The following is a 13,320-nucleotide window of genomic DNA, read 5'->3' on the forward strand; positions in this document are numbered from 1 at the left end:
TGCACCAAAGGTGAAGTGATTTGTTGAAAGAAATCTAGTTTAAAATGTAGTATGATGAAGACACAGTGAGCTCACAGTGCTGGCTGAGGAGCCCTGGAAGTTGGTAAACCAACTGCAAACATTGGGAAGAGTTAACTCTTTCTGTGGGCAGATGCAAAAAATGAAATATATCAGATTCCACAAAACCCTACCTGCTTGTTAGTAATTTGTTGGTAGGTTTTTTGTTTTTTTTTAACAAGAAGATAAACTAATGGTAAGCTACTGTATAAACTTTCCAAGATCTAAAACCTATAAGGAAACCAGAGATACAACTTGGAAAGATAAATGACTGAGGATATCTGAACAAGTAAGAATCACCCAGGTAATGCTGTGATTACAAACAACCCTAAAATCTCAGTGGTTTATGACAAGAAAGGGTTATTTTTTGCTTGCACTGACCACTGAGGTTTGGCTGGGAAGGCTCACTCTAGTACCCAGATTGAATCAGCAGCTGTATCCAGCACTGTAGCAGATGGAAAGGGAAAACGTGAAATCACACACTGGCTCTTAAAGCTTCCACATGGAAGAGACATGATCACATTTCATTGGCCAGAACAAATCACATGACCACATCTGATTCAAAGGGAGTAGGGAATTGCATTCCTACCATGTACCCAGAGGGAGAACAACAAAAATTTGGTCAACAACACTAACAACTACCACCATGAGATCTTAACAAAAATAACAGTGAAAGCAGCCTAACAAAAGGAAAAGTTCTGGAACTAGGGGTGGCATTAGGGGCTTATAACTATGTGGACATGTGATGACTTATTCATAATGGTGACTAAGAGGAGAATAATATTTAATATATCATTTCATTGAAAGTGTTGCAATAGTTGGCCAATTTATGCTGTGAGAAGTTTGGTGAAAAACACCATAGGGTCTCTCACTGGAAATAGTACTGATTAGGTCACACTGAGACTTTGTATGGGATGTGTTTATCATCCCTTCATTCTCATCAAAGGCTCAATCAAACCAATTATGTTAGCTCTAACTCTTTTTTTTTTTTTGAAAAGGTGATTCTAATAGTATTCCCAGTTGCATTGCTGTCTGCTGGCATTGGACTTCAGGAACTTATTTGTTATGAATTCTCTGTAAAAAACTTTCATGCACCAGATAAGATTCTACTTGTCTCTACTTCTATACTTTATTCAGGAAAATATCTAATTTTATACTATTGCATAGAAAATGAACTAGGTATCTCAAATATTTTCCATTACTGAAATAATCTCATTTTCAGGGAGAATCTGATTTCGAAACATCATTCTCCAAATAGAACAGATTCCTTTAGAAAGCACGTACATGAGCGGTTTCTCAGATCCGGTTTCCTCAGAAGCTGACATTGAGACCAGGATTGAAGGGCAAGTGTCATAGTCTATTTGGGATGTGATCCCAGATAGCACCAGAAGGACAGTGAGACAGGTAAGGAAGGAAGCCAACACAAGTTCCTTAATGAGCAGGTGACTGCTGTGGGCAACTGACGCTCAAAGTTGGGGACCTCTGAGGTATAGTGTAGAATACAAGTTAATACAAGCATACCTCAGAGATACTGCCGGTTTGGTTCCAGACCACCACAATACAGACAGTCATGATCTTTTTGCTGGTGGAGAGTCTTGCCTTCAACTTGTAAAAAATGCAACATCTGTGAAGTGCAATAAAGTGAAGTACAATGAAATGAGCTATGCTTCTAGAATCTTCCTTCCAGGTGGGGAAGCTGGGGTAATTTTAAACCAACTTACCTCCTTGATTCCTTGAGGGCTGCTCTGAGGGGCATTAACTCCCTGGCACTTCCAGCCTGCACCCCTGCACTGGCAAAGTGGGGTCTGGCAGCCAGAGGAAGCCCTTGAACAGAGAAGTAGAGCGGGAAGAGACTTGCAGTAAGATGCCATTGGCCTGCCAGTAGGAATGACAGGGAGGAGCCCCAAGGGGAAGTGCCAACATTGTCAGTACAGAGAGGATACTTGGCTTTCTAAGTGCATTTGTTCTGCTATATCCATCAATGACCCTAGATGTTAACTTTTTAAAAATATTAAAAATGTAGTGGCATCTGGAAAAAGATGGCATCTTTTTAAAATGTAGCAGTAGCTAGGTCATACACATAGTGGCCAAGGGTGGAGATGGAGGAGCTCTGACCAGTTAAGGACCAAGATTCTTGGGAGAAATGACTTTGTTCATAAGCAGGCTGGGAAAGAGAAATGCCTCAAACAGCTGATAGTTGTGTTTCATTAAGCAGGGAGGAAGCTCTCTTAAAGCCATGTACTTTTCACCTAAGGGCAAATGGCCCTTACCTCTCATTCCTTGAGAAATGAGAAAAGAGAAACAGCAGATATTTTCAAAGGTTTGGTAATGTTTTAATAAGTTTAATTACTACCCTATAACAGGAAGTGGAGTATTGGATATTATTTAGAAGTTAGAGACTCTTAGTTAATTTACCCTAAACTCGAGTGTTTTCAAGATACAGCAGAATGGAATTGTCTGGAAGTACTGACTTCATTATTTTCCAAGCAGATCTCCGAGGATGGCGGAAAGTAAGGGTTTGTCGGGGGGAAGTGAGGGGAGGGGAGGTAGAGTTCTCCTAAAAAGAGAATTCTGGAAGTCATCATAATTAAACAAAGAGGAAAATGTGCCAGGCAAGAGTGGGTGGGAGCTGTTTTCTCTTTGTGGTTGGTTGTGTTGCATTCAAGATCCTTAACCTAAGATGAGGTTTCTGAGCTTCCACTAGGCGAGTAGCCACGCAGGAGACCCAGGGCTCCAGGAAGACAGGCTCAGGTGTCCTGGCCCCGCAGGTGAGGAAACCCACGCTCCAGGAGGCCAGCTGGGCGGGCAGCGAGTCCTGACTCTGCAGCTTGGTTGCCGCTAGCGGATCCACGGGCGGGACAGGCGCCCGGGAACCCGGCCCGACGGGCGCCGCTCGCACGCACGCTGGCTCCTGTACCCGACCTCGCCGTGGTCTTAGCCGCCGCCCTGCTCCTTCCCCACGCCCGCTTCTGCTTGTCTCTATTCTCTGGCCCCACTGCCCAGCACTGCGCGTATCCAAACTAAAGGAACTCCTTTCTATCTCCTAGGGGAGCGGAGGGAAAGCGCGTGTTACCTTTGCCCTGCACCAAGGGTCGCCCCGTGCGCGCGGGCCGGGACCGCGGTGCGAAGAGAGGCGCTCAGCGTCTGGGAGGGTACGAGACAGCGGGCATCTCTGGTCCTGGGATGCAGTTGTCCCCGGTTCTCCTGTTCACCGCGCCGCCCGCGCTCACTCTGGGGGAAGTTGGTTGCAAAGTTTCCGAGTGAGGCGTGGGCTCCAGCAAGTAGCGCTCAGGGCGGGTGTGGACGCCGGAGGCAAGGACAGAAGCGCTCCTCGCGGTGTCTTTGTTCTGCTCTGGGGGACAGACCTGGCCAAGGAGTCGCTGGGAGAGAGAGGGGATCGCCAGAGACATTCCGGACCCAGCAGGGGCTCTTTGCTTCCTCTCCACCTCCTCCTTTAGGCATCTCCCCCACCCCCAGCCCAACCCCAGCATAGTTCCCAAGGCCCCAAGCCTCCTCCACCCCAACCCTTTACCCCCAAACTTCATTATCCCGCAAAGGTCCCACGTCTAGGATGGGGAAAGAAAGAGAGTGGAGGTGAAAGTGAGCTCTGGGCCAGGTACCTCCTGGAGAGTGGCTGTTTGCTTTGGAATGTTTGGGGTTTTTCCTTTGCCCTAGAAACTGCTTCCCAACACGTGCCCCCATTCTCTCCTATTTCCCCCACTTCTCGACTTTCCTCCTTTTCAATTCTAGCGAGATATAGAGGAAAAAGTAGCGCTGTTCTGTTACTCAGAGAGCCAATGCTGTGACCCGCAGTTGGGATAAGGGTTTAGAGATGAAAGATGAGGATGGGGTCCCCAATTCTGGAGTTTTGGGAACAACTGGTAAAGGACCTGGGGACGAGTCTGGAGCTGCCCCCGGTCGGGACACTTCATTTGCTTAGGGCGGGGCAGTGGGGGAGGGGATGGACTGGGCGATGGTTGGCGGGACCAGCAGCGCCAGGGGGTAGAGGATGGAAGGCGGCCTGGGACCCGAGCCAGATCTTTGGGGCAAAGATAAGGCGGTGGCCTAGGGAAGAGAACAGTCGAGGAGGGCTTGGCTTCAGGGTCAGTGGGAGCGAGGTCATCCAGAGTCTTGCCGTCCCAGAATGAGGACGGGCAAATTCGGGGTCTGATAGCTGGGCGCGATGTTTCAGGTGGGGACCCGCCCTCGAGCCCCTGGACCAAGTTGCGCAGTACCAGCAGCAACAGGTAGCTGGAGGTGGGCTTTGTCCTGAGGATTAGAGGGCTCTCCCAAGGGCTCGCATGATGGGGTACGCGGGGGAGAAGAGTGTTCCAACACTTGGAGCCCCTCTGAGTTGTTTTGGTGTGTTGGGTGGAGAGGGTGAATCTGGGTGGAGGAACAAGGATAGAGAGCTGGGGGTGAGTTCCACCTCCGATTGTATAACTGCCGGTATCTTCTGGGGTTGACCCCCTGCCCTTCGCATTTTGTCTCTTGGGATGATGAAAAAACTGGCAGAAACTCGATGCCAAAGTGGATTGTTCACGTTGATTGGCAGGGAAAGTGCGAACAAAGAGGCGCATCTCCCGGAAACAATGATTTTGGAGATTCACCCCCCCCTCCGCCCCCCGCAGACGTGAGCACGTTGGGCAGGGGACGTTATGTAGGGGACCAGGACCGGCATCTCCCGGGAAAGTTGGAGCGAGGTGGTGGGAGGACAGGGTCGGGTCGAGTGGCGTGGAGCTGGGGACTGAGCGGCCCGGCGCCTCAGAGGTTCGCAGCCGGGCGGGAGATGCGGGGAGGGAGGGGGCGGAGAGGGAGGGAGGGAGGGAGGGGAGGGGAGAGGAAGAAGGGGTGAGAGGGAGAACCTGCCGCCGCTCGCCGCCTCTTTGTCTGCTCCGGGACTGGGAACAAAGGGGGGAACTCTGATGAACTCTCCTCCCCTCGCCCCGGACGCCCGGGTATCTCCCTCTAGCAACTTTGCAGCCTCGACTTTCTGCGCTGTCAGGCCACACGAAAGTGTCCGCGCGCCTCGCGGACTGCAACAGGGGAACGTCTCTGAAAAGTGTGACCAAGTGGGAAGAAGGTGAGTGGAGACTGTTGTCTTGTTTACCTCTCTCCCCCTTAATGCGCCCGGCTCTCCGCCCTTGGAGAATAGAGGAGTCGTCCAGTGACGAAGTTTAGCTGGAAAGTTGTACCTCCTTTCCTCCGCTTGTCTTCTCTTTTGTTCTTTAACGAACTTGCACAGATGGTTTTATTTGTTCATTTTTAATAGGCAAAAGCCAGGCAGGCATTTTTCTCAAGTGCCTCTTTCTGTGAGGAGCTGGGGCGGGAGAAAGGGCATATTAAGGGGCATTGCCTCGTTGCCTCCCAGCGGCGCGCACACGGGAGAAAACACGCTGAAATCGATGGGGTCTGTCCAGTCTCACCCCCACCCTGCCCAGACTTTGTCATGCAAAAGAAAGAGATATGGAGCTGGGGGTCGTTTCCTCACCGTTTTATAACTTAACTGTCTGTGGAGTGCTCAGCAGATCCAACGCACAATGCCAAAGCGGCAACAATAGAATGCAGAAGAGGTTTGAGTTGAAGGGGAGTGGACTCTTGTGTTTGTGGTCCAGGGGCTCAGAGCAAACAGGTAAGAGTTCACAAAGTTTTCTTTGAGGCTAGGGTAGGTGGGCAAAGCCACAGGTTTCCAACTGTCAGAGGTGCAGGGATGGAGGGATGGGGCCTGGACCACTGGTTAGAGTAGGCCATCCCGTGCGCCCCTTTAGTTTCACCACCCACCCAGAATAACCTATACTGTTCTTAGATCCATCATCACCTCTCTCACTTTACCGCCCTCCCATTTCAGTATGTTTGAATAGAAAGTGGAACATGAGCCCCCAAAGCTCCTCAGACCCTGCCCTCCTCCTGCCTTTTGTGTTTTAACCTTTTGTTTCTATCTGCCACGCCCGCCCCAAAGAGGGATGGCTGTTGCTGCTCCTGTGGGTGCAGAGGCAGCTCAGTCTCCTCCGTGTTGATAGGTAAAGGGAGACTCCCTAACTTTGTTTCCCAAGTAGCTAAGCTTCGCAGTGTTTCTAGGTTGGTTCTTGTTCAAATGAGGGAATTGCTCCGCAACTAGTAAACATCACTTCATATGAAATTTCTTTCAGTGCTTTTCCACTTTACCACAAAAATTGTTTATTAGTCTTGTCCTGTCACTTGGTTAACAGACGTTTAGGGACAGCATCTAGGAGTTAGTTGAAGGTGGGCAAATGTATGCTCTAGCTGTTAAGATGTGTTGAAATATTAGGAATGTGTAGAAGAGGCTTTTTGAATTCGACAATGCAAATTTAGGTCATTATCTTCAGGTATGTTTTATGGGATCTTTCCAAATACCAGCGTAATTTATCACTGTCTCCACTCTCCTCTCTCCCCACCCCAGAGCTTGAGGCTTTCCTCACACCCTTGGACTTACCCGCCTTTTCAGTTTGACAAGACATATGAAACATCAAACTAAACGTGCTGCTAATAACTGGAGGAAATCCAAACACCGTCTCTTTTAACATCTTAAAAGTTACGATTTTGCATAGTAGTATCCATTATTAAAACTTGCACCTAAAAAGGATTCAAGTGCCAGAACTATGTAGTATTGAATTTCCATGTCAACGACTGCAATATATTAATGCTATAGTTATTTATTTTTAAAGAAACTGAGTATGTAGAGTAATTTGGAAGCTAATGTTAATTAATTTCAATTGTACAGGTGTAATTATTATTATCAGCATCCAGAAAGCATCAAGCACTGCATTGTACTTACGGGATCTTTCTATCAGTGAACATTATGGAAGTACCGATACAACATCATGTCATTCCTGGATGAAAAGTTATCGAACTTCTTCATTTGGAGTTACATAAAAGTTAAAGTGTTGGAATTTTTGATGATGCCTTCCCTATGTGGATTACTACAGTTTGATCACTGGGAATTCTCCACCTTAAGGAAGGTACTTTTCTTTTTAAATACTCTATAAGCGCTTCATTTTTGGGTAGGTACTAATGCCATTAGAGAATTGTCTAGTTATGTTGAGCTGTTGCCTGATGAAAGTGATTTATGACTTTTGGTTTCCTTGTTTTGAACTGGTTTTTGTAGATTCATTTTCATTTGGAATGAAGATTTGGGTACTTCTGATGAAATCTCATTAATTTTACAATGTGTTCTTCAACATTAGCATGCATATAAATGTGGATTATGTTGTCACTAAGGAAAGTTATGTAACGATGATGGCCCCAAGAGGCAAACGTCCTATTTTATTTATCATTGATTTTGGTTTTAGCTATCTCAGTGAATGTTTCTACCTTAGCAGAACTTTTGTGGTTTGCATTATATTTTTTCACTTTTGAAATTTCATTTTAGTAAACAAAATCCAGAAGTAACCAGAAATAAATGAATTTCTAATAAGTGGGAGTCAATATAAAGTACAAGTTCTAACAGAATGAAAACTTGACTATGTAATAACAAAGAATCTGTAAATTTGTTTAGTCTTTATGGTATACATCAGGTTTTTATAGTGTTCATTAAGAGTCACATTCCTTCTTTTAAGTCTTACAATTCATTTTTGTTCATCTGTATGAGAAAGCAATTAAAAGTTCACGTAAATACTGTTGGTAATATAAAAGTATTTTGATGCAGTATTTACTTTCCTCCTTTAACTTTCCTTGTTTGCCATGGAAAGTGAGAGTTTTCTTTGTTTAAAATAGGGTGCTTTGAAATGATTTAAGTTGAAAGATTTGATTCTCAAAATGATTCAAGTTCAAAGTGCTTTTCAATCTTACAGAGGGAGAATATCCTTGATACATTACTTTAATTGAAAAATGTTAAGGTCTGGTCAAAGAAGATAATTGGGAATTGCAAATATTTTTATTCTGTTGTAAGTGAAAAAGTATTAAGATTTGCTTCTTTCTGGTTGTATAAACTTGTATAAACAAACTGCTTAATCATCTTGGACTTTAGTTGATCATCTATAAAATGAAGGTTAGATTCAAGAAACTTTAAGAAATCTTTTAGCTTTAACATTGTTTGATTTACCGATTGCTCCTATAATTAAGGTATATCCTCTCTTGTGAAGTTTATTTTTAATTTTTTGAATAATAGAGGTACTGATGTCTATAACTTCATGTGTATTAATAATTATTTTGTATGAATTCTTAGCTCAGGGAATATTAGTTTAGGAAATATGTTTTAATTTTCTATAAAGTATACTTTCGGCAAAGTGTGATATATGGAAATGTCAGAGTTCCTCAGATGTTTTCAACAAAAGCTTATCTGCTGAAATATTTTTTGGGGGGTGGAAAAATGCAGTATTGTTTCTCATCAATACTGTTTTACCTACAAATGTCTGAAGTAAATATGTTTGGGTTTATTCTAATGGCCACACAGAGTTGGGCTCAGAGGCTGAGAAACAGACTTGGGCATGAAACATACCTGAATTTGAATCTCAGCCCAGGCAACTATTCACTATGATACTTTGGCCAGGTTACTTGATTTCCTTGGGTCTCAGTTTCCTGATTTATAAATGGGGATTATAACACTTTTCTCTGGGGTTGTTCTGGGGAATATATTTTTTAAAAGCGTATATGTAAGAAAAAACTTAACAGAGGGCTAAACATCTGTAAAAGGTACTATTATTACCATTCACAATGAACTAGTGATGTTTTCATACTTCCAACTTTCTTCGTTGACTGCCTTACAAGTTTCAAGCCACATTAACCAAAAATATTCACTGAAATGTTCAATTCGGATAGAAGTTTTCACATATTTAAATGTTTTTTTTTCTAATTTAAAAACATGTTCTATTGAATTCTTTTATCCAGTTAAGTGAGGATTAATTCACTTCAACAAACATTTGTTAAGTCTTACTATGTGTATGCATGTTGCTGAAGGTCATAGCTTCATCTTGGAATATGTGGTCCTTCTATTTCCTTACAGAAATTTCTGTAAATTGAGATAATAGCAAGTTTCTAGAATTGATTTACTCAATTTCTCTATTTTCAATGCTATCAATGATGAGTAGATTTAGATATAGTTTTTAAAAATTTTGTTACTCACTTTTCAGCTATAGTGTTAAAGTGATGGTTCAGTAGTTTCTTGAGGAAATCAAGAATTATTGCACCTTTTCTGATATTAGTTTTTATAGAATGATCTTTACTTAAATAGAAAACTCACAGTTACTATAAACAACACTTGGAAGAATAGCACATCATTGTGATATGAAGTTTGAAGTCCTGGATTTCCATTTTCTAGATCTGTAATTTAGCAACATCTGAGTGATTATTTCGTTTGATGAAGATGATATTCATTTACCCTTAGGAAATTTTTGATGAGAATGTTAAGGTATTGCTTTTTATTTATAATTTACCAGCAGATAGTTGCCTAGCAATGATAATGTTAAGAAGAAAAATATTAAATAAGTCAACATTAAAATGGGAAAATATTTTTCCCCAGATGTATCCAAAATTTTGTTTGTGACAACATTTATTTTAATGAGGGGATTGTATCATTTGTATATCAACTACTAATGTAATAATTTGTAATTACAAAGTTTAAAGTGATAAATTCCTTTAAATTATTCAATATGATGCAAATTTTTAAATTATAACCAAATATACTCAGTAACTTTACTACAAGTATCATATTTTATAGTCTTGATTATTTAAAACTCTTCGTTGATGTGGATTAGTTTGAATCACTGAAATCAGAACAATATACCAAATTATTTCAAATAAACTTTCAAATAAATATATTTCAAATAAATATAGGAAGAAAATCTAAATATTTTTATGTGCCATCTAAAAATGATGAATGCAACTTATACTAAGCATCTTATAAGTAAACAAAAAGCATTTACCTTTGAAGTTTATAATAACTCTAGAAGGTGATCTCCTGAATGTTTTGTTATATTTTCAGCACCATGTCTACTTATTTATTTGCTATTAGTTTCTTTAGGTGCAATAAGTGTTCCCAAATTTACTTTGATTTTTTTCTTTATCGCCTCAAATTTGCTGATTTTTAAATGCCAGTCATTTCTAAGAACTTGATCGTAGTTTTGCTGATTATTGTTGAAGATACAGATGTTCGGAAATATATTTTTCATGAAATTATGAAGCTTACGTTAGTCATTCATTGTTGCCTCATTCATTCTTTTTCAGTAATATTTATTTAGTGCCTTCTATGTGCCAGACATTGTTCTTAGCACTGAGGATACAAAAGAAATAAAAATCCCTGTACTCTTGGAGCTTTTACTAGTGACAGTGAAAAATATGTTAAAAGTCAGCATTTACTACTGAGTAAAATAAACCAGGAAAGGGAGATAGGGAGTAGGAGGGAAAGGGGTTGCAGTGTTCAGTGAGATGGCCAGGGATGACCTCATGGAGAAGGTGACATTTGAGGAATTCTGTGAAGGAAGTGAAAGAATGAGCTACGTGACATCAGGTACACATGGCAAGTGCCCGGTATGTCAACAGAAAGCAAGGAAGGTATAGTGGCTGGAGTGGGGAGTGAGCAAAAGTGACAGTGGTAGGAGATAAGGTCATAGAGGAAATGGGAATATGGTGAGTAGATCACATGGATCCTTAAAGGCCATTGTGCGGATTTTGGATTTTTTATTTTTGCTGAGGGAGGTGGGATTCCACTGAAGGGTTTTAATGATTGACCTGCTGTAACTAGTGTTGTAACAGGATGACTCTGGCTGGTGGGTTGAGATCAGAATAAAGATGAGCAAGTTCACAAACAGGGAGATCATTTAGGAAACTATTTCAGGCATCAAGTGAGAGGGGATGGCTACTTAGACAAGGGTAAAAGTAGCATGGAGGTAGTGAGAAAAGGTTGACTTCTGAAGATATTTTGGCTGGAGGATTTTCTAGTGGATTGGATCAGAATTATGAGAGAAAGAGAAGAGTCAAGTATGATTCAGAGATTTTTGACATGAGCACCTGAACGGACTGAATGCCTATTAACTAAGATGAAGTGTAGGCTTGGGGTGAGGGAGACCAGAAGCTCAGTTTAGACACAATATTAAGATATGTTTTAAGCATCTAGGTAGTTTGATACACAAGTCTGGTTTCCTGGGTAGAAATCTAGAGATAAAAATTTGTGAGTTGGAAGAGATTAAATTTTATTTAAAGCCAGAAGTCTGGATGAGATCACCAAGGGAGGAGTGCAGAAAGAAAAGGGGTCTACACACTAAGCCTGGGGACCCCTCCAGATTTAGAAACGGGGAAGATGAGAAGGGGCAGGTAAAGAATAGTGCGAAGGGCCTGCCATTGAGATGGAAGTCCTGTGCAGAAAGTGTCTCTAGGAGGAAGGCAAGATCATTTGTGTCAAGTGCTGCTGATAGCTTGAACAAGATGACAATTGAGAGCAGAGGTTTGGGTTTAGGCATTTGGGACAACAGCGCTTACTGGTAGTCTTGGCGAGAGCACTTTTGGTAAATGGTGAGAGAGATCACATCTTTTTCCTAATTTGTGTGGTCCTTTACATACCTTTAAAAAACATCTTATCTATCCTAACTAAAATTACTCAGTACTTTCTAATTGATAAAATGCTTTCACGTATGTTATCTTAGTTAAGTCTTAAGAGAGTGGGATGATAATATCTATGTTTATCTTATAGAACAAGAAATTGAGACTCAGAAGTAAAGTGATTTATTCAAAGTCATTCAAATATGAGATAGCGCTGTCTTTTAACTTCAAACTCTTTGCTATTCATGACAGGGTAGATAGTAATGATAAAACAAATTCCAATAAAATGTGATATGGTAGAGGTGATAATAGCAGAGCATACAAAGTATAGGATTATATCAGGGAAGGGAGTGATCTTTCGGGGTCAGGGAAGACTTTCCCGAGTTGGGACTTAAAAGATGCATTAACGTGGTCAAAGGGAGGGACATTCTAGCCTTGGAAATAAGGGATGATAACAGGAATGTATTTGGGATGGTTAAGCCATTTGATTCATGTTGAACACGAAAGAGAGTGAATGAGAGACAGGCTAGAGTGATAGAAAGTGCTAGTTCAAGCTTGGATTGAAAAATTGTTTTAATAAAACAACTACTAAGTGCCATCTTTAATGTCCCTTCTGTCGCATAAGGTAGTTAGTTATACACAGCGTATTTAGCGATGCCTGAACATATGTACATCACTACAAATGCATTGCCTTAGTCGCTTTGGGCCGCCATAGCCAAGTACCATAGACTGGGTGGCTTATAAACAACAGAAATTTATTTCTGATTGTTCTAGAAGCTGGGAAGTCCAAGATGAAGGTGGTGGCAGATTTAGTGTCTGGTGAAGGCTTGTTTTCTGGTTCATAAACAGCGGTTTTATTGCTGTGTCCTCACATGGTGGAAGGGGCAAGGGAGTGCTCTCGGGTCTCTTTTATTAGGGCACTAACCCCTTTCATGAGGGTGTCACTCTTGTGACCTACTCACTGCCCAAAGGCTCCACCTCCAAATGCCATCGTGTTGGGAATTATGTTTCAACATATGAATTTTGATTAATTTTGAGGAGATGCAAACATTCATTTTATAGCAAGTATATTTTCAAAATTCTCTTCTTCCTTCAAAAGTATATGTACGTGTGAATCATATCATTGAAGAGGCTCTGGTAACTGTATTTCTGGACTGTATCAATCAGGATGCTTTTAACATCAAGTAAGAAAATACTTAGCAAAATGTGGCTTAATAAGTAAGGGTTTTTATTTTATTTTTTTGGTTTCACTAAAGAAATTTGGAATAGGACTATTCCAAGACTGGCTAATTTAGCAGCTCAGCAATGTCACAGTTCCTGTTTAGCTGACCTTGTCTTGGCCCTGAGATAGCTGCCGCAGCTTCAAGCATCATGTCTCCAATTGGGAATGGAAGATAGGAAGATCGGAAGAGTTGAATCTTTGCCATATATATACTTATTTATTTTAAGTGTACTCTATTCATGATATTTTTTTGGGGGTGGGTAAATGTACAGAGTTGTACAGAGTTGCAACCATTCCATTTTAAGAACTTTCTATTACCCCTAAAATATTTCCTATGCCCATTGACATTCAACTTCTGTTCCCACCCACCTGGCTCAGGCAACCACTAGTGTACTTTCTGTCTCTATAGTTTCTGGACCGTTCACACATAAATGGAATTATGTGGCCGCAATTAGCAGCCTTTTTATCTGGCTTCTTTCTCTCACTGTAAAGTTTTTGAAGTTCATTCATGTAGCATTCATCCGTAGTTTGTTCCTTTTATTGCTGAA

At 41.7% G+C, this 13,320-nt stretch overlaps 1 long non-coding RNA gene across 1 annotated transcript in view; it reads left to right on the forward strand.

The window, feature by feature from the left end:
* The first annotated feature begins 4,884 nt into the window (after positions 1-4,884).
* The window catches only part of LOC308501317, a 178,603-nt gene continuing 170,167 nt past the window's right edge, over positions 4,885-13,320 (forward strand). Inside the window, exons 1-2 of the long non-coding RNA XR_013993865.1 lie at positions 4,885-5,140; positions 6,800-7,037. This is a non-coding gene — a long non-coding RNA (uncharacterized lncRNA). The remainder of the gene's footprint in view (positions 5,141-6,799; positions 7,038-13,320) is intronic.

Source organism: Rhinolophus hipposideros (genome assembly GCF_964194185.1).
Source record: "Rhinolophus hipposideros genome assembly, chromosome: 8".
Taxonomy (NCBI): domain Eukaryota; kingdom Metazoa; phylum Chordata; class Mammalia; order Chiroptera; family Rhinolophidae; genus Rhinolophus; species Rhinolophus hipposideros.